The sequence below is a fragment of the Hermetia illucens genome, chromosome 1 (assembly GCF_905115235.1).
Source record: "Hermetia illucens chromosome 1, iHerIll2.2.curated.20191125, whole genome shotgun sequence".
Classification (NCBI taxonomy): domain Eukaryota; kingdom Metazoa; phylum Arthropoda; class Insecta; order Diptera; family Stratiomyidae; genus Hermetia; species Hermetia illucens.
Genome location: NC_051849.1, coordinates 74,611,292 through 74,632,504, shown reverse-complemented (window position 1 = coordinate 74,632,504; position 21,213 = coordinate 74,611,292). Strand labels below are relative to the sequence as shown.

Below are 21,213 nucleotides of genomic sequence, written 5' to 3'. Positions count from 1 at the left end.
GGAAGGATGAAGGCGAGACTCGCACGCCTAAAAACGGGACAAATTGTACCAACTGGTTCTCCAAGTTAGGTGTTGGATATGGCTGACAACCTTACACGGATAATAACTTGTTACGAAGCCACAACAGGAGTCTCGGACTGGACGGATTACACAACGACGAACCCGGCAATGACAAAGGAATAACGATTTTCGCATTTTCTCATGGAACGCGTCCCAATGTAGGGCTGAAGTAACAGCGTTACAGCGAATCAATACCTGACGATTGGCAACGAAGCATTATCTCTCCCATTCATAAGAAGGGAGATAGCACACAGTGCAGCAATTATAGAGGTATTACGTTGTTGAGCACCATCTATAAGATATTCTCCACTATCTTGCTAGGCCGGATAGCCCCATACGCCCAAAACATCATTAGCCCATACCAAAGAGGTTTCATTCCAGGCAAATCAGCAACAGATCAGATGTTCTGTCTGCGGCAAGCGATGGAAGAACTGTTGGAATGTGGACAATAGTTGCACCATCTATTCATCGACTTTAAAGCCGCCTATGATAGCATAACCAAGGTAAAACTGTACACGACCATGACACAATTCGGTATCCCGACGAAATTGATAACACTGACTAGGCTGGCCCTGACCAATGTGCGAGGCCAGATAAAAGCAGCAGAATCACTCTCAAAACCACACGACATTAACAACGGTCTACGATAAGGGGATGCCCTATCATGCGTCCTCTTTAACTTGGCCCTGGAGAAAGTGATCCATGATGCTGAGTTAAATGCAAGAGGTACGACCCTCTTTAAGTCCACCTAACTACTGGCCTATACTGACGATATCGACATCATGGCAAGAACCACCCGAGACGTACAAACTGCCTTCATGCAGATCGAGCAGGTGACGCGAGATTTTGGGCTGCACATCAATGAAGGCAAGATAAAGTATATGGTGGCAACGTCAGCACCAAAGACGAATCAACCAACAACATCAAACCACACTGGTCAAACGGGAAGAATAAAGATAGGAGAATACAACTTTGAGACCGTTAATAATTTCTCCTATCTAGGGTCGAAAATTACAACCGATATCAGCTATGACGATGAAATCCGCGCACGGTTGTTGTCAGCCAACAGAGCCTATTTCAGCTTACAAAAACTGTTTCGCTCAAAACGTCTCACCATAGGGTCAAAGCTCTTACTGTACAAGACTCTGATCTTCCCAATCCTCATGTATTCCTCGGAGACTTGGGTTCTTAGCAAGAAAAATTGCGAACTCTTGGCCGAGAGGAGAATCCTCCGAATGGACGATTCCGTAGCCTACATAACGACGAAATCTATGAGCGATACCATGAGGATAAAATCTGGCTCAATAGATTACGGTGGGCGGGTCACTTAATCCGTATGGATGAGGATGATCCAGACCGGAAAGTCTATAAGGGCAATATTTATGGTAGAAAAAGCAAACGAGGCAGACCCTGCTTAAGATGGAGCGATGGCGTAAATCAGGACGCCAGATAGCTTTTAAGGATATCGAATTGGCGGAGCTCTTTGCAAAACCGGGATGTCTGGAGTTCCTTATTAAGGCAGGCCTGGACCGGATACCGGTTGTTGCGCCATTGATGATGATGATGAAATTCGAGCTTAATGTCGTGAGTGCATCTTAAAATTCAGCAACCTCTCAATCTAACATTGAGGCTGTCTCATACCAAAATTTTACCCGATGGTCTTTTTTTTCTTTAGCCTTTCTCCCGTTTATAAGCGAAGTCGGCTCGTCGTGATTGGTTGCGCCATTTTGTTCTGTAATTTGCCTAATCTGAATGCACTCACAAGGCTTTGAAATTCCCATCCAGCATATGAAGCCACCGTTATTTCCGCCAGTCCTTGGGCGCTTACCACCGTTTTTGATGTTCAGACCAATCTTTGCAAGTGAATTCTCGTTCACGCAATACAGGTATATAAGAGTGTGTTGTAGAAATTGGCAGTTACTATCACTGAAAAGCCATAAGAGCTTTTGAATTTTTCGCTAGAACAAATCCTTTGAATTCTGGGAGATGGATTTATGAGATTGGAGTATGTTCAGGCAAATTTCACGTTTTATTAATGAGACAATGAGAATATGTATGATAGAATGAGAATTGTTATATGTCCTTCTAAGTAATAAACTTGAAACGGTAACTCTGTTTCAAGTGTTTACTATATTCTATTCACTAAGTTATCTCACTATCAGCAAGTTTATTCCAACTTTTTTTAAGTGTACATACTTACATTTGTTGATTACGTTAGGTGCACCGCACCTGATAATGGATCGCAGAAAGCGAAACTATTATTATGCCACCGTTTAATTAGTTATTAGATAAGAGTATTTATCTTTCTTGAATTGATTAAGTTTTTGCTGCCATCAATTCACATATACAAGCATGTATCTCAAATTCAAATAAGTGTGACGATACATATCAGCTACACCAGTCAAACCAGATTTGTCCGGGATTTTATTTCAAACAACATCGTCCAAAGGATACATATAACCGAAATTGGCAGAAAGTGATAAAACACGGGAATTAAATTTCACATTAACGACCCCTTTCGCTGCAGTTAGAACACGAATAGCAATCTCAGTAGTAGCACCGGCCACAAGCGCAATTCGTTTATTGAAGTGAGAACTGGTGGAGTTCACTTGGATACAGTTTGATGACTAGCCAGCCATTAAGCAAAATAACTCGCCGCATAAATATGATATAATAGTTTTGCATGCGATCCTAACTAGAAAATTGCCACGAACAGCGGCAAATTGGTTATGGTATCACAATGTGATATGTAATTTTCATCAATCTGCTCGCCCACATTATTCATACTATTCTCACAAATTAACTAGTTCTATTCAGCAGAAAGCCGGTTCGAAATAGATATGGATTAATTGAATGGAATATCAGCTGAAATAATGAATAAAATTGAATGAATCAGTTACGGATGTGCATTAATTTGAGGAAAATTTCAGAAGAATTATTTTGTTGATTACTGTAAAAAATGACTGAGTGGCAGAAACCAAAAAGCGCACTTAATCACTTTTTGCAAACAAAAGATGTTATTTCAGAATAAATATGTATCTTGCATTTTTTGAGACTTTGACAGTGTTAATATGAGTTTGGAATACTCTACGTAAGGGCAGCAATTCAAAGAAACTAGCGGCAACTATCAGAGCGCCATATGATGGTGCTGCACGGAGGAAAATCTCAAAAGTCCAAAGTGGAGTCCGTCAATGGTTGAATCTTGCTACCGATAATTTTTCTGCTTGTTGACGGTGTCGTTTTTCATGTTTCCTTAGCTGTGGAATGTGGAGAGGTTAACGGACGCTGTCATCTATCCTCAAACACCTTGACTACGCTAATGATATCTGCTTGCACTCTCACCGAGTCATGGACTTCGTCTAAATATCTCCGAGTTTGGAAAAGGAGGCCGACAGAGACTAATTGAATGTAGACACCAGCAAAACAAAATGTATTTGGTCTGACTGCGGTAATGGGCAGAGTATCGAAAACGTTGATTAATTTGTATATCTATGAAACATTGTTTCTGTCGATGGTGGCACCGAAATTTTTAATCAGAAAACGGAAGTCGCAGTGGATAGGCCACAAGTTGCAATAACTTAATGCTATGCTGCTCTGTGCTATGCAATCGAGGCTACTATCCCAGGAAAGTCGGCACTTAATTTGATGGATCGGTCTTTCAATCCGCTTAGTGAAGTGAAATCAAAGCAAGAGCGGATTTATGAATGGAAGTCGAAGGTAATGCATGGTAAACATGTAAATTGTGGCTGGCAGCGGCTTGTCGAAAAGATGTCTATGTGCTGGAGAGCTTTCTCCTGAGATGGGGGGATTTACCTGTGCCATTTAGAATCGCGTATTCACCACCCGACTCTCTTCGTACTCTAATATTGCGGTGGGTTCTCGATGGGTTTTGCCACTAACCTACCACCGGCCACCACCATCAATGCTCCTGTATATTTTATATCTAGCCTCTGCTAAGATTATGACAACTCAGAAATAGAGAAATAACAAGGAATTCATTTGTCCCAGATCTGTAGGGTAAGTTCACAGCCACATGAAAATATCATATAGCAGAGCGCATTGACAGAATGCAATCCTGATGATCCTTACATACTTTAACTGATCTTATCAATCAATTTCCAATTTAAAAATAATACTCTCTGACGTTAGCATTGATATTGGATACGAAAGGGGGGATGCCGCTGGAAAGTGATAATTTCCTTCTCAGGTGTATTTTCCGAAGCTATCCAACCAAAAAATCAGAAAGCGGCCACTATAAGCTACATAGGGCCCGAAATACCCGCATAATAATGTTTTACTATACTTTCTAAAAGTTCACTGCACTTGAGTTCATCCTAAAATTACAAAATGTAGTAATATAGGCCATAATATAGAGCATGGTACTAGCAAGTTTAGGTTTTTTTCCTACCATAGATATTGCCCTTATAGACTTTCCGGGCTGGATCAAACTCACCCCCACGGATTAACTGACCCGCCCACCATAATCTATTGAGCTGCGTTTTATCCAAAACCAGACAATCGTTTTGTTATAGAGGCTACGAAATCGTACATCCTTACATAGGGACCCAAAAATTCTTCGGAAGATTCTTCTCACGAACGCGCAACTTTCTTGCTAAGAACTCAGATCTCCGAGGAATCCATGAAGACTGGCAAGATCATTGCCTTGTACAGAAAGAGCTTTGACCCTTTTGTAAAACGAAAATACCGAAAAATATGAAAAAAAAAACCAAGAGGCTGCCACTATGTGGTGCCTAAGCTCCGAAACATCCTCCATTCCGATATCTATTCAAATAAAGTTAATATTAGTATATTACTATAATTTTCAGTAATTAACTGGTAGGTTCATCCTAGAATCATCCAGTTTTGCAGCAATGTAGGCTATAACATGATCCTATCACGTTTTTGTGGAAATTGCGCTATTATTAACAAAGTGTCAGTATCCCACGAAAGTAGATATTCTCACATAATATATATACATATATATTACGTGGGGCAAATGCTCACTCAAATGTTTTTATAAACGGAATACGCAAAACCTTCCATACCTGAAGCGTCCAGCTTCCGGTTTCCCGACTTGGAATAAGCTGAGATGGGCTCTGTTAGCTGCTAACAACAGTACGCGGATTTCATCGTCATAGCTATTATCGGTTGTGATTTTCGACCCTAGATAGGAGAAATTATTTGATGGTGTTGGTTTTTTCGGTTTTGCTGCTGACGTTGCCATCATATACTTCGTGTTGCTTTCATTAATGTGCAGCCCAAGATGATGGATGAAGGTAATATAGATTGCACATCTCGGGCTGTTCTTCCTACAACGTCAATATTATCAACATAGGCTAATAGTTGGGTGGACTTGAAGATGATGGTGCCTCTCGCATTAACATCAGCATCGCGGATCACTTTGCCCAGGGCCAGGTTAGAGAGGACGCATGATAGGCCATCCCTTCGTCTTAGACCATTATTGATGTTGAATGGTCTTGAGAGTGATCCTGATATTTTTATTCGGCCTCACACATTGGTCAGCATCAGCCTAACCAATTCCTCATTGCCGTACGAGATTTTACTCTGACTATGCTATCACTGGCTGCCTTGAAGTCGATAAAAAGATGGTTTAATTGATGGGTATATTCAATCAGTTTTCCATCTCTTGTCGCACAGAAAAAAATTGATCTGCTGCTGATTTGCCTGCAATGAAAGCCCTTTTTAATGAGCCGATGTTATTCTGGGTATATGGAGCTACCCGGCCTAGTATTGTAGCGGAAAATATCTTATTGATATTACTCAGTAACCTGATACCTCTATAATTACTGCACTGCGTGATATCCCCCTTTTTATGTATGGAACAGATAATGCCTCGTTGCCAATCGTCAGGCATTGGTTCGCTATCCTACACCTTGAGTATAAGCTAGTCGCCTCCATATTTAACTAATTCGGCTGTATTTCTATCGACTCCTGGCAACTTATGGTTTTTAAGCCGCTGAACTGCATGGGCTGTTTCTTCCATGCTTGATGGTGGCAGCATTTGTCCGTCGTCTTATGTTGGTGCGACCTCCAATTCGCCGATATTCTGATTGTTGAGCAGTTCATCAAAATACCCAATCCATTGCTCCAATATGCCAATTTTATCGGAAATCAGATTTTCCTCTTTGTCTCGGCAAGATGAGCATCGCAGTGTATAAGACTTCATCCTGCTGACTTGTTGATAAAACCTCCGCGTCTGGTGCCGCTGTTCCCTACATTTTTCGAGTTCACGAATTAGCTAGCTTTCTCAGGCATCCTTTTTCTGTCTATGAAGTCACTACTCTACCCGACAGAGTTCGTGATAGGTTTCTGCGCATACCTGTCTTCTTTGAGAGTGCAGGATCGCCTCTCTCTTCCGTTCCTTTGCTAACTAACATTCAGTGGTTCCGACTTCTTTTGCGATTGACGCCAACTTCTTCAGGTAGTTGTGAAGAGAATCTGAGAAATTCATTCACTCCTTGTTATGTTATCAAATATTTGTCGATCCATCACGATTCTAAATAAAGCGGTTTAAAATCATTCAAAACGAAACTTGAAGGTTCGACCGAACAAAATGCAGAGGACTACATTGATGAAAATTACAATGCTGGGAATAGCAATAAAGTTTCTAAGGAAATAACTAAAGAATTTAGCTTGGATATAAGAGAGAGAGAATGAAACTTGATCTAAGAACACCTGAAGTGGTACCGATCTTTCATTTCCAATTATTAAAGCACTCAAGCAGGAATTTCAGTACCCGAACAGTATGCACTTTTCACATATAAATAATATCAAAATATCTTACTCGATGACACAGATGACCCACAAGACTTAAAACGAATTTGAAAGTTAATTCAATTCCCAGTTGGAACGTGTGGTCACTTCAGCTATTCCAAACTCAATTCTCTGCACTTCAACTGAGCCAAATCCCCTTCAAAAGCCTCTCTACAACCAAAAATTCCACGAGCACTAGATGGGTTTTTTGGCGGCAGTATTTACATACATATTAGCCCAAGTCAACGCTAAAAATATGTTTGCTTATGCACAGCATAATGAAGCATAGTGAAAACAATCGAAGAAGAGAAGGTTAATGATCATTTTTGAATATTGGAAAATTTCTATAGTAGAATTGAAAATATTTACATGGGTCCTAAGATTTTCGGGAAATTGAAAATTTTGTGATTAAAACTGTTGAAAGAAAAAGTTAAAATTAGAATTTATTAATTATTATTTAAAATACTTTAACGTTTTTGGTGTGATATGATGTTGGAATGAGAATTAAGAATTGGAAAAAAGGATAATAAATACTAAGTAGGAGGGAAAAGGAAAAATGCCGGGCACAAGTTAATGGATCTTCTAGTTGCTCGACACAGGACAAAAGCAGACGCAATGATGTGTCGACTTCGAGATAAGGAATTCAACAAAGCAGCAAATTAATGTAGCTACTACAAAAGCTAACAGTATTTTTAAGGTGTTATCTAGACTTCATAGCACACAAATATCATTTTGGCAAATCATAACAAAACCTAGATCGAGGACAGACACTCTCGCCACGTCAGACAGAGTACATAATTGTTGTCTACGTTCGTACATACCTAAAATCTGTTACTAAACAGCCATAAACACGTTTACATCTGACGCGTTTAGCTCTCGGTTTCCGGGAGCTTATTGTTCAAGTACCTAATACTCCGCCTATATAGCCACCACAAAGGCGAGAAAAATTAGTTTCCCTTGACTTTTGCTCCTATGAAATTGATAACAAATGCCGTTGGCCGTTAAATTAGTGCTATAAGAGAGCTTCAGTGGAGGATTGCCATCATTAACTGCTGCTCGAAGAAAGCTCTTGAACATGGCCAATAAAAGTCATTTCAATGGTATCACAATGAATGAAATCGTATCAAACATGCCCTGCATTTCGCCAATACAGAGTAAATATTAATTCCTGAAAAATCATTGCCAGTAAATATCAATCGCTTTAGGTAGCTACGAAAATATCTCCACCTACAAAATGTAGATAATCCACAGCAGGCTTACAGGAGCCAGGAATAATTTGCCGGCGCATTGCCACCTATTTGGGAAACGCAATTCAAATCAGTTTTCGTCAATAAATTAATTAACTTCCTTTCCCATTAATTTTCATTCGGTATTCGCAAACGTTCACGAAACAAAGCATTTCCTTTTGCAGCTTCCAGGGAGACACAATTGATCGAACAAACCCCCCAACAGTGAAGGGAGAAAGCCACCGTTGTTCGAACATTTCTGGATACATAAAACAAGGCATGAAAAGTTCAATTACAGGAAAAGGAAATGGCTTTAATTCGGTTCACTTCAGCTGGAAAATTTTCCCAAGGAATCGAAACGTCAAAGATGTGGTGATAAATTTTCAGCGGATGTATCTTTGCTGGATGCTTTTAAAAAATATGAATAACAAAACGGAATTTCGTTTCATAACCAGTTTCATGGAAACCTAAATGTCATTGAAGAACAAAAAAGTTGGACGGTAAAACTGGCATATTTTGCTCTTCAGCTCATGAATAATTTAAGAAAGGAATGTAAAGGCGAATCATCTGAAAAATGTTAAATTTGTTCCTCGAGAAAGGAAACTTTGTTGAGGAATGCTCAAGTGAAATGAAGAAGATACGTATAGATAACTTCAAGTCCTTGGGCCTCGTACTTGGAAAAGTTTTTTCAATAAATCCTATTTATCATATTATCCTCTCCCCTCAAAGAAGTTTTTTACTGTCCGGTCTCTGTTTATTCCTGCGTTAATTAACGTCAACTAGTTGAAAGTTTATTCTTGCTTTATTAGTTGTTAGTTTTTCTTTTCTAGTCCTTCTAATTTAGTGAACTTTATTGACCATACAAGGGACAGTACAGCAGTGCTTTCCATTATTTTTAATGAGAAGTGACGTTTTGATGAAGGTTCTAATGAGGGCTGAAAACTTACGTCCCGAAAAATTATTAACAACTGTCAAAGAATATACCGTAAGTAACATAGTTACCAAATTTTGACTTACTAGCTAAGTTTTCAAGCACATTCTTGTCACTCCCACTTCTAATCGTTTCTGGACAAAAAGACAACTATCCGAGTGGATAATTATGTTTCCTTCTCAAGCATCTGAACGTTCTTATAAGTTCTTTTTGAAAAAGAAAGTTCGCAAAAGATTTACATTCAAAATGTTAATGTTCTCATGTATTAAACGTTTACTTTAATATCAACGAGGAAAGAGGATGTGTAGCACATCAAGAAAAGCTACATCAAAAACTAGGATAAATTTTTCCTTAATTTGGGTCAAAATATTAGGTTGTTGCAAATGGAATGGCCGTTTTTGTACTAAAATTTAAAACGACTGTAAAGCTTACAAAAATTTATTTATTTGATCAAAATAAGTGCCAATCGATTCAAAACACTTCTCCCAGCGAGATTCAAGAGCATTTATGCCAGTTTCGTAGAAGTCCAACTGTCGGGTGTTGATAAAATCGTCGAAGGCAATTTTGACAGCCTTTTCGTTCCTAAATTGTTTTTCCGCCAAAAAATGATCGAACTGTTTAAAAAAGTGGTAGTCGGTTGGCGAAAGGTTCGGTGAATATGGTGGATGAGGCAGAATCTTATACTGCAATTCGTTCAACTTTTGAACCGTTGTTCTGGAAACATGAGGCCGTGCATTGGCGTGAAGAAGTTGAATATTCAATTTTTGGTGCATTTCCTCGAGTTGGGCACAGTATTTCTGTGCGTTTATCGTTTCTCCAGGTGCCAAAAAAGAATAGTGGATAACTCCAGCTGGGGACCACCAAACAGTCATCATTAACTTCTTCGGATGGAGGCTCGGTTTCGGTATATGCTTCGGTGGCTCATCAGCATCTAGCCATTGTGCTGATTGGCGACGATTGTCGTATACTATCCACCTTTTATCACATGTCACTATTCTGTGCAAAAAGGGATCGGTTCTGTTGCGGGTGAGTAGAAAACTGCAAATTTCCATTCGAAGAGTCATGTTTTGCTCCGTAAGGGCATGTGAAACCCATTTGTCGAGCTTTTCACCTTTCCAAGTTATTGCAAGTGCCGGGCCTATTATGTGCCCTAGATTATTGTGGGAGATAGTTTCGACATTGTTGCCCCAATATCCGGAAACAATCTTCGCAATGATACCAATAAGCGCCAAAGACATACCTTCTGTAACCACAGACGAAGGGTCCGGGATGCCACAGCCCCAGGCATGGAGCGAATCCCCAATGAGGCGCTGAAATTGGCAATGAGAATGGCACTAAGCATGTTTGCACCGGTATTTACAGACTGTCTAAAAGAAGCGTCTTTCCCCGCAGAGTAGAAAATACAAAAGCTTGTATTGATCCCGAAGATAGGTAAGCCGATAGGTGAACCAACATCCTATAGACATATCTGTCTTCTGAATACAATAGGCAAGGTCCTCGAGCGGGTAATCTATAACCGGTTATATCCATTAATTGATAGTGGAGGTTACTTATCGAATAGGCTCGGTCAGCGGTTGATGCTACCAAACTGGTTTTTGAACTAGCCAGAAAAGCCTACGACGAAGGAAAATACTGCGCGCTGGTGACTCTTCACATCAAAAACGCGTTCAATTCTGCAAGATGGAACCATATCAACGAAGCGCTGATCGGGACACAAACACCAAAATACATATTAAATATAATCTTCAATTACTTCCGACAGCGGAAGCTACTTAATGATGTATGTAATAACGGCAGGAGTTCCACAGGGGTCTATTCTGAGCCCTCTGCTATGGAGCTTAATGTATAAATGCGTTTTACGGCTTCCAGTAGCTAAACAAGCCGTTGTCGTCGGATTCGCAGATGACGTTGGAGTGGTCATAACATCCAATCACCCCGACAAAGTACAGAAATATGCAAAACAAGACTATACGGACGATCAAGTCCTGGCTTAAAGACCACGGACTGGAGCTTGCCGATGGAGTTGGTGCTCTTTACAAAGCGGCGGAAACTGACAACAGTTGAAATTTGCATCGGGGCGTATGTTTTTAGCTCTCTGCCATCGCTGAAATACCTGGGAGCAATATTCAACTTCAAGCTGAGCTTTAAACCCCACCTAAAACCTACTGGGCAGAAAGCGGCGACAATCAGCTCAACACTGGCAAGGATGCTTCCAAATATAGGCGGCCCGAAGTCGACGATTGAGGCAAGTCATGTGTACGAAAATCAGAAAGCAAGCCTAAACAACAAAGTGAGCGTTTGCGGCCACTGGCTGCATGGCAAACACCATGGGACCAGGCGGAGAATGGCCGGTGGACACACAGGCTTACCCCAGACAGACTATGCGGAACCACGGTGAAACGTGTTACGATCTGGCTCAGTTCTTAACCGGACACGGTGGATACAGGTGTTACCTTTATAGGTTCGGTCTAATGAATCGTTCGATTGTCCTACGTGTGAAGGTATAGCCGAAAATGCAGAAGTCGCCTGCCCCATATTTAAAAGCTCAAGGAGAAAGCTTGAAACAGAGCTAAATACCCGTTTAGCGGTGGAAAATCTAATAAGGCAAATGGTGCAATCAAATACAACATAGGACAAGGTAGTTGCAATTGTAAAACTGCACCAGCAATTAAAATCAACAGAAGTACAGCGGAGACATAGAAGGGAAGCTACTGCAATTAACGCAACGCAAAGTGGTAGCCGCTCGTTTAAAGTGAATAGCTAAGAACTGAATAGCCCTGCGAAGCAATACCGAAATGGTGGTCCAGCGGTAGAGTGTGGAGAAAATATGGGAGGTTTTAGTCGTTAAGAGTCCGGCATGCGTGTCCTAGATTCCAGGTGCGTATCCATGATGAATTTCTCCCAGCCAAAAAAAGAGACAGACAGACATTGGACCGATTTGATTTGTTTTGCAAACAAAACCTTAAAAAGGGAGAATAATCGACAACGTTTTAGGAAGCAAGGAAATTATGGTACAATGGTAAAAAGTGTGGTAAAAAGATACTAAATAGTACTTTTATATGAGCATACCTAGCAAAAGATTTTCAACTCTCCTGTTGTTATTACATTTATTGTTAGTCCATTGTTTTAGGAGAGAGGAGGTTAAAGAGCACAAAAATAAACATGAGACGATAAAATGAAAATCAAAACCACCCGAATTAAATTAGAAACCAACAAATTTCGAACATCAATTTTAATGTTGTGTACGCAATTATATCATAATTATAAAACTATAATGCATTGAATGGGGAAGGTATTGAATCACATTGGGAAAATTTTCTCGCTTGCTTCCCAGAGCACCTTCCTGAAATCTTTTTTAGTGGAGACATGCCATGCAAAAGATGTTTACCCAGGTTAATCTTTACAGATTGGAGAGGCATATAGAGTCGTCGTGGAACGGTATTCAATAATCATTTTCGAGCAGAGAAGGAACTGGTGTACTAGTACATTAAAGTATACCTATATTCTATTCAGTTTGGTCTCTTTGAATCCCAAACTGATTCCCGCCACTATGGTTGAGGTTTGAATGTATGTCATAAGTTTTAAGCTTCGTGTTGGTTTTTCTGCAAAATGCTGATCTTACTTTTGCCGAATCAAAGAACTGAATATCCAACCCAAGGATTTTGATAACACCTTTTTTCACAGAAGCAGGCTATTTTCGGAGATGAACGACTATGAAACTTCGCTACCCACAATACTCTGTGTATGCTCTTGAAGTGAAGCCGTCCACCCGTGCGTGTTGCGGCATCTTCCAATGTCATGACGTTTTTGAACGGATTTTTATGTGAATCCCTAAAGACGTCGCGTTGTTTTCGAACTGATAATTTCCGCAGTGGGTCGTTTAACTTTGTATCCAACTTAGTGGGTTATTTTCAACTTTTTATGATGTGAAGGATCGCATTCACCGAAACCGCTACTTTGTTTTTGGAATTTTACGGAAATTTTAACCTTTTGCCAGAAGTGACGACAGGCCCCCAAAAGACGGTATTGCCAAATATTAACTTCGTTTCGGTTTCTGTTAAAAAGTACTGAAAAGAGCCTACTTAATTAAAAAAGTACGCGCCTTAGGAAATTACACGCAGCATGTTGCATAGTACAAATATTTGGAGATCAGATAGGAAAACATCATTTTCATAGAGCAGTGTGTGGAGCCCTGAACGCTGGACGTCCCACTTGACGGTGTCCATGACAACAATAAAGACGAATGGCGAGAGGGTGCTTCATTGATGAACACCAACAGAGAGAGCCAGAGAGAGGTTTTCAGCTCTGCGTTTTCCAGAGTCCAGTAGCGTTATCATCAGGTCTTTTTGTTTTCCCCATTTGATTGCCTCTTCAACTTCTGTAGCACTGACTCACGTTAACATCTATTAAAAGTATTCCTGCCATCTGTCCGTCACAGCTCGTTCGATGTCCGGTGTGCAATAGTGTCGGGTTTTGACAAGTCAGTACAGATCTCTCCCGTCGTTTTGAGTTTACCGTAGAGAGCTGTGTAATGGGTCGCTCGGGTTACTGTGATCGTTTCCTTTGCTTTCCACTTCGCATATTTGTAGATTTGCTACTTGGTTAGTGTTTTATGGACGAAAAACTTATGAGAGAGGCATTTCTCCTCACGGACCTTCATTGGGACATCGTCATTCCAAAATCAAGTATCTTGATTGATGAACTACCTATCAAGTTTGTTGACCTCGAACACCGCATATCATATTTTCAAAAAATTTGCATTTAGAGCCTTTAAGTAAAGTTATCTTCCTAAGTAAACGGAAACGGATTTGGATTTTTTATTTATAATCATATTTTCAATTTGATTCCATGTTTTTTTTATGTTTGTAATGGTTGATAGTCGCGTATGTGAGGTAATTTCTTCTACTTTCTTGCGAAATTATCATCATCAACGGCACAACAACCGGTATTCGGTCTAAGCCTGTCTTAATAAGGAACTCCGAACATCTCAGTTTTGTGCCGAAGTATACCAATTCGATATATCTTATGGGAATATGATCAATTTGGGTTTTACTGTTCCCACTACCAAATGTAAGACAAGTCAGAATACCGGCAGCTGGCGCTTCAGGTATAAAGGTTTTGTGTTCATCTTATTTGAGAAACTTTCTACGCATATTTTTCCATTATATGGTGTCCTGATAGCTGAGTGGTTAGAGCACAAGGCTGTCGTACGGAAGGTCGTGGCTCAAATCTCATCGGTGGCAGTTGGATTTGTATCGTGATTTGACGTCGGATACCAGTCGACTCAGCTGTGAATCAGTACCTGAGTCAAATCAGCATACACACTCGGGAGTACACAAAATTCACACAAAATATAAAAACTTCACCTTCTGTAACTTTGCTAATAACAATTAGATTTCCTTAAACTTCTCAAAGTTATGTTATCCCTTATGCAATTACCAGTGTAGTTGCCAGTTGTAGTTCTAGCATGAAGGGGGGTTTCCAGCTAAATTTCTAAAATATATAATATATATTATCATTAACTTTATTTGTGCAGATATTTGAACGGGATGTATTTCGAGGCTTAGAGTTCATATAGTGATTTTTTTCGAATTATCGGTTGGATAGGTTCTGTTACACTTTTTAGGGTCATATTTTGAGCCCTCACCCGATATCAAATATGGGACCAGTTTCGAAAAGTACTAATTGAGCCCTTTCGTTTTATACCCCACGTCGCCACATTCTGTGAAAAAAAATTGCACTCTCCATTCACATGTATGGGGAACCCCCTTAAACTGGATCCACTGGCTGTATGTAAAGGGAAGAACAGGTCACACGCTCTCATCAATTTTCGTGACAATCGGTCCAGCTGTTTCCGAAAATATCGGGTGTGATAGCCAGACAGACAGACGGACAGAAAGACATGGACTCAATTATTCACACAAAACCTTAAAAATAAGAGTGCCGTTTAATAAACCATGTACTGACAAGTCGCGAGGGTCGTGAGTCGACGATAATTATTGTGGCTTAACTGCGTGTTCCGAAGTCTTTACTACCACGGCACTGCACCCACTTCCGTATGACTTTTCATTTATATGGATATTAAGGTTACCCGCAATGACGATGTACGCAGATATCGACCTATCTTTTTTGAAGAGGTCTTGCAAGTGCTTTCCTCCTACCAGTGGGGTGTCACTCTGTGCACACTCTAATTTGCGTGGCTCCGACTATCAGACGCCTTCTAAACTATTGTTCATTTCACGACAGGATCGGGTCTCGTCCTGCCGCCCCTACTGAGGTGGACGCCCTATTATTTTCGCGAGGGTTGAATAGTGCTAGATATTTTTACTTAAAATGATCAGCAGGGATCTCACGCAGAAACAACAACAAAACAACTGATAAATGTAAATTTGTGTTAAAGAAACCTTTGATTCGCTATTCAAGCACAATTTGTTGGAAAAATATAATTGATGCATTAGATCATTAAATTTAAAATCAATATTCAACGTTAACTTCCTCGGATACATATCTCTGACCGGGAAACCACATAATTATTTCACACGTAATGAAACCTTGAAACAAAATAATTTGTTATGATGTTAGATATCACGAGTGTGGCCCACGGAAAACAAGAAGAATTTCACTTTTAGCTAGAATTTTGTTAAAACACTGTAATGAGATTATTATCGTTGACAAATATTTCCCTTCATCTTTATAGGTTTTTTATTCATCTGAAAATTATCCATTAAAAAAGTATATTCTAGAGAAAATAAAGTTTCTCCCTCATTTTCCGTAACTGCACAATTAGGCGTATAAATATAGCATTATCTTCTTTCATGAAGAGACGAGAAGGCGTGCTGAACAGTTCAAATCAAGGAGCTCTTTGTCTTCATATTTCCTTGAAATTTACTCCAATTTCGCAAATTCAGAATTATTCTCAATGGCTGTATACCTATATCTTAGGTTCACAGTGTATGTGTCCGTGTTTGGATAGATTGTGTTTGTATCGGAAAAATCATAGCAGTGGCTTTTCACTTGAGTTACTCCATATTTTCCAGCTTACTTGGCGCTCTCATGACTGCTTCTGGCTAGAAATGATTAACTCGGATCAGAACATAAGGTTGCTTATCCGGACAGACCACTGGTAGATATGGAAGTAGTTGTGCGATTTTCCCAACCTGTTCTTTCAATCCACCCTGAAATCAGAGTTAAAGAATCAACGATCAGGGCTCAAACCATATACCCTGGTCTAATACTTGATATTACAGATTCCAGTCCAGTAATTTAACGCATAATCGCAGGAAATGTAATTAAATACACTTCAAAGCTCATATTTCACCCGACTCCACTCATGAAACCGTACTATTTTTGGCAAAGCCCCAGGGCACACCGCATCTTGTCGGTTACGGGTCCCTGCTTCCTAGCATGTACAAAAAGGATATCCTAGCTTGGATTACAACACAATGGCCTGGCACCATTATTCCATTTAAGTTCTCAAGTCTGACAATGGGCGTCTATCAGGAATTTCATTACGCAGCTTTAATGGGCAAAGAGAAGTTCATAACATTTTTTGCGCAAACTTTACTTTGATGACGGAGTCCATAATTTCATTGCCAGACGAAATTAGTTTGCAAAGGACACTGAAACATCATTTCAACTTTCAGCGCCGTGTTTTACATTGGATGTTTGATTGCCGTCAGGTCAAGAGTTGTCACTGGAAAATTTCATCCCCCGCAATAAGACCCATTGACCCAATTCACTTTGGATGTGTGGGTGAACGGGACGAAATGCTACTAAAAATTCGTCAACCCGAATACAAATATTGATGTAAATGGAAGCTGTTTTGATTGCACACTGGATTCAGATGAAAGGTGAAAGTTGAAATTAAATTTCTCGACTCTTCTTCCTTCGGGACAGTTTGCTGGGCAGCTCTAATAGATGGATACACCTACAACCCGATTGAAATCTCCCTGGGATAGCCGCAAAAATATAAACTTAGAACGTAGAAATATCCGAACCTCTTCGTGAGTAATAAAAAACACATTCAACTGGACACATACCGCCATTATGAAAACAACATATCCAGTAAGCAGGCGATGGTTGTAAGGATACAAGTACGTTCAACTCAAGGTGTCCCCAGGGTGTCGTATTGTTTCTTCTACTAAAATCTCAAAAAAGTTTTTCAGCGGTTTGATAGACGTGGAACAAGGACTTTGCTGTAAAATTCAGTCAAACCTGACAATAAAAGTACGCCTGAAGTGCTCTGCATAAATGAAACATTCTCGTGTATATCTCAGCAAGTCACATTGTATCCGCACTTGCCCGAAAGGAAAGTTTTCACGCTCAATAAATAATGTACGAGGCTTCGACTGGTACAAAGGCACATTGTACGGTTCAAATGATTGAATCCAAACAATTCATTAACGTTGTCATTTGATACATATTTTATCGTAAGGCAAATCGATATCGATACCGGATCATAAATAGCTGATTTCCAGAAATATGTATCTATTTTCAAGCTTTCTTCGGCTAACTTCTGCCGCGTTATCCTTGAACCCTGCCGAATTTGTTGACTCAATGTCGAGGACTTCCTTGAACCGAGTATTAGTTATTTATAGACACATTTATGCATATTTAATGCAGAACTTAATTACAGTTCCATGTGCTCAAAAGTAAAACGGTTAGTTTAGTAGCCGTGTAAGATGCATAGATAAGCACTGGAATAAAGTGTGCAGTTGATATGGCATTTTACGGGAGCCATGAGCTAGATTACTGCGTATGTTAAAATGAATGGGTAGGCGTGTGGCATTAAAAGAGAATTAGATTCCTTTGCATGGAAAGAGAAAATATTCACAAACGTTAAAAAAGTATGCTTTCGAGGTGGTGCAGCGAGATCGATTTTTGCAGACAAAGGTCAAAGAACTCTCGTCAGGCCTATGATCCCCCCTTAGAAGAGTGTGTGATTTATCATTTCAATCTGGAATATTTAAATCATTTTAGAAATTAATTTATTATCCTTTTTGCCACAATTTATACTCCTTTTGATTTAGTTCCCTTCATGTGGTCTTTGGAGAAATTTACTGCTAAATAATATGCCCCCAGTTTTTGACGTTTAATGTAAAACAAAACCTTATTTAGCTTGAAATTCGTGCCTTATATTCAGGCTCAAACTAGGCCAAAGCGAAATTATTTTGCTTGAGAAGGGAGTCCTAAGTTCACATTCAGTTCTTGTCGGACGGGACCAATTGGGAAGAAAATTTTCTTCCACATTTGTGCCTTCTTCCTTACGCGAAATCGTCACCATCAGTTTTTGAAAGTTTACGTACGTAAAACTCCGAGTGCCGCGGTCGAGCGCGAAGATCCACGACGGATCGGATCGTCAATCAGCACCAGTTCCCCACACTGCCGTGTCATAATCAGGCCATAAAATTTGAGGAGATCTATTTAATCATTATGGTCCTGTGGATTAGTAAGAAGGACGGTAAGAGAGGATCCTGAAATCGAAGGTTTAGCTCCGACTCATTTCAATACAATTCATTACTAAGGCAAAAGGATCAAATACAAGAAAAAAAATATTATAGTTCTGAAAATATATACTGAAAAAAGATACTAAAAATAAAATAAAGTAAGAAAAATATAAAAAACATAATAATGAGCTTAGATGTAGAAGAGTATAACAAAAAATATAAAAATAATAAAATAAAAATAGGACGGCCATAACCGGTCCCAAGCCCGGTTGTAAAAGGAGGAGGGATGGATAGCTTCAGTCTGAAAGGGCAGTGTTGCAGATTACTCACTGAGGAAGCTATCACCAAACATGGTAGTATAAAATGCAAATCCCTGTAATGAGAAGAAGGAGAAACCTGAGGTCCGGTAAGGATATCCGGCGGAAGTCGTTTGACTTGGTGATCGAGTCGGGCTCGCGTAATGGACAGCACGGCGTGGAAACTGCTAGTTGTGACTGCTAGTTCGACGTCTAGGCGCTACGACAACCAGAAGCATTGTTGCGCCTATGGCAGCTGTTTTGCCACAATCTGTGGCGACCGCTTCAGCAGGTTCGCGTAGGCAATTGCATCTCGACTGTGTGCTGATATGTCGCTGCTGCAACTACAATCACTTATGTATTGTGGTGCAGTTACGGCTGTCAGATGTTACGGTCAGAAGATTCACTTTCGCGTTATTGGTTTGAGTGACCGAAAAGATCCAGCATGGAAAATTCTTTGGAACGTCGGTGGGATTCACTTAGGCAAAGCATTGCAAGACTGAGTCAGATCAGCACTGGGAATGCCAACAGAGAGAGAAATAAAGTGCAGACGGTTGACAGAAACTATGCTATCCCCCACACTAAACAGAAACTTTTTGTCATATGCAGTCGGTAACGATGGTATGGCGAAAGTCACTCTAGAGTGTCCAGAATGCAACTTACGCGAGGAACCAGCGGAGCTTTTTCAGATCTCTCAACGAATGCCAACAGAACGTCCAAACCGAACAGTTTTCGGAGACGGAAGCGAAAGAATATTGGGGTGGACTTTGGAGGTTAACGGCACAGCATGCTGAGTGGATCACCACCGAAGATACCCGCCATCCCAACACTCCTGGTATGGATTTTGCGGATGTTACCGAAGAGGAAGTTCGACGAGCCACAAAGAATTCGAAGAACTGGAGGGGCGCTGGTCTGGATCGGGTGCAAAGTTTCTGGTATAAGAAATTTACCAGCGTACACAGTCGATTGGAACACAACATAAATGAAGTCATGAGTCGGCTGGAGGAATTTCCACCCTTCTTCACTGCGGGGATTACCTACCTTATCCCTAAGAAAGCTACGGTGCAGGACCCCGCAAACACATGACCGATTACTTGCTTACCAACCCTCTATAAATTCATAACGTCCTTATTAGGGGAAAGGTTAATGCGCCCCTCGAGACCAACAACATTCTGTTCGAGGAGCAGAAGGGCTGCCGAGTTGGGTCAAGGGGCTGCAAAAAGCAACTTATTATAAACGCGGTAGTTTTAGGGCACGCAACTAGAGGCCAGAGAAACCTCTTTAGTTGCTGCTGGCTAATCAATATCCTACATCTGTATCGCATTGATCCGAAACTAATAAAGTTTATGGCAATAGTCATGGAAGGGTGGCATATTACCTTATCAGTGCGTACATCTGATGGTGCTAATAACTCACAGCCTATACATACACGGAGGGACATTTTCCAGGGGAATTCTTTGAGTCCCCTTTGGTTTTGCATGGCACTGGCCCCCTTTCATGGCTACTGAATTATGCTAGAGGGCATGGTTTTGTAATCATTTTGGTAAGTTTCAAGCTGCCAACACCTCAGAGCCCATCCGTATTCAAAGAGCGATCTTCCAGTTGAGTTACTGAATGATTGATGTGGTTTTGCAATCAAGTTTAACCTAGATTTACTTAGATGACATCAAGCTGTATGCTGGTACTAATGAATACTTTAGAGGTCTGTTGCGAATAGTAAATATGTTTAGCCATGTTACTCGGATGGAATTGGAATTAGACAAGTGTAGAATCCAAGCCATCCGCAAAGGTCCTCACGAACCACATGCTGGACATAGCACTGGTGACCTCCACATCCAAGCTATGGCCGAGACAGACTTCTACAAATACCTAGGAATTCTGCAAGGAACCCATGCTCGAGTTGGTGATCTGAAGGATCCTCTGCTGTCCGAATTCCTGCGATCTGGAAAGCTGGTACTGAATTCGTATCTCCCAGTGAAGAATGTATTCGTTATTCCTTCAGTAGCTTATCATCATCAACGGCGTAACAGTCGGTATCCGGTCTAGGCCCGCCTTAATAAGGAACTCTAGATTCCCCGGTTTTGCGCCGAGGTCCACCAATTCGATATCCCTAAAAGCTGTCTGGCGTCCTGGCCTACGCCATCGCTCCATCTTAAGCAGGGTCTGCTTCGTCTTCTTTTTCTACCATAGATATTGCCCTTATAGACTTTCCGGGCTGAATCATCCTCATCCATACGGATTAAGTGACCCGCCCACCGTAACCTATTGAACCCGATTTTATCCACAACCGGATGGTCATGGTATCCTTCATAGATTTCGTCATTATGTAGGCTACGGAATCGTCCACCCTCATGTAGGGGGCCATGAGGAGGGGCGAGAGGCGTGAGGATAATCCTCATTTAAATGTTGAGGCATAACGAATGTCCGGATAGCTGAGTGGTTAAAGCACAAAGCTATCGTACGGAAGGTCACGGTTCAAA

The 21,213-nt window shown here is 40.6% G+C and overlaps 1 protein-coding gene across 4 annotated transcripts in view; it reads right to left on the bottom strand.

Moving 5' to 3' along the window:
- Positions 1 to 21,213, bottom strand: part of LOC119655631 (mannosylglucosyl-3-phosphoglycerate phosphatase) — a 114,847-nt gene that overhangs the window by 53,138 nt on the left and 40,496 nt on the right. Inside the window, exon 1 of one of the 4 annotated variants that reach the window (XM_038061620.1) lies at positions 2,261 to 2,511. The exons of 2 other annotated variants lie outside the window; for them this stretch is intronic. The gene's annotated coding sequence lies outside the window, so the exon portion shown is untranslated. Of the gene's footprint in view, positions 1 to 2,260; positions 2,512 to 21,213 lie in introns of those variants that run through there. One more of the 4 variants, XM_038061631.1, reaches the window with a different exon arrangement.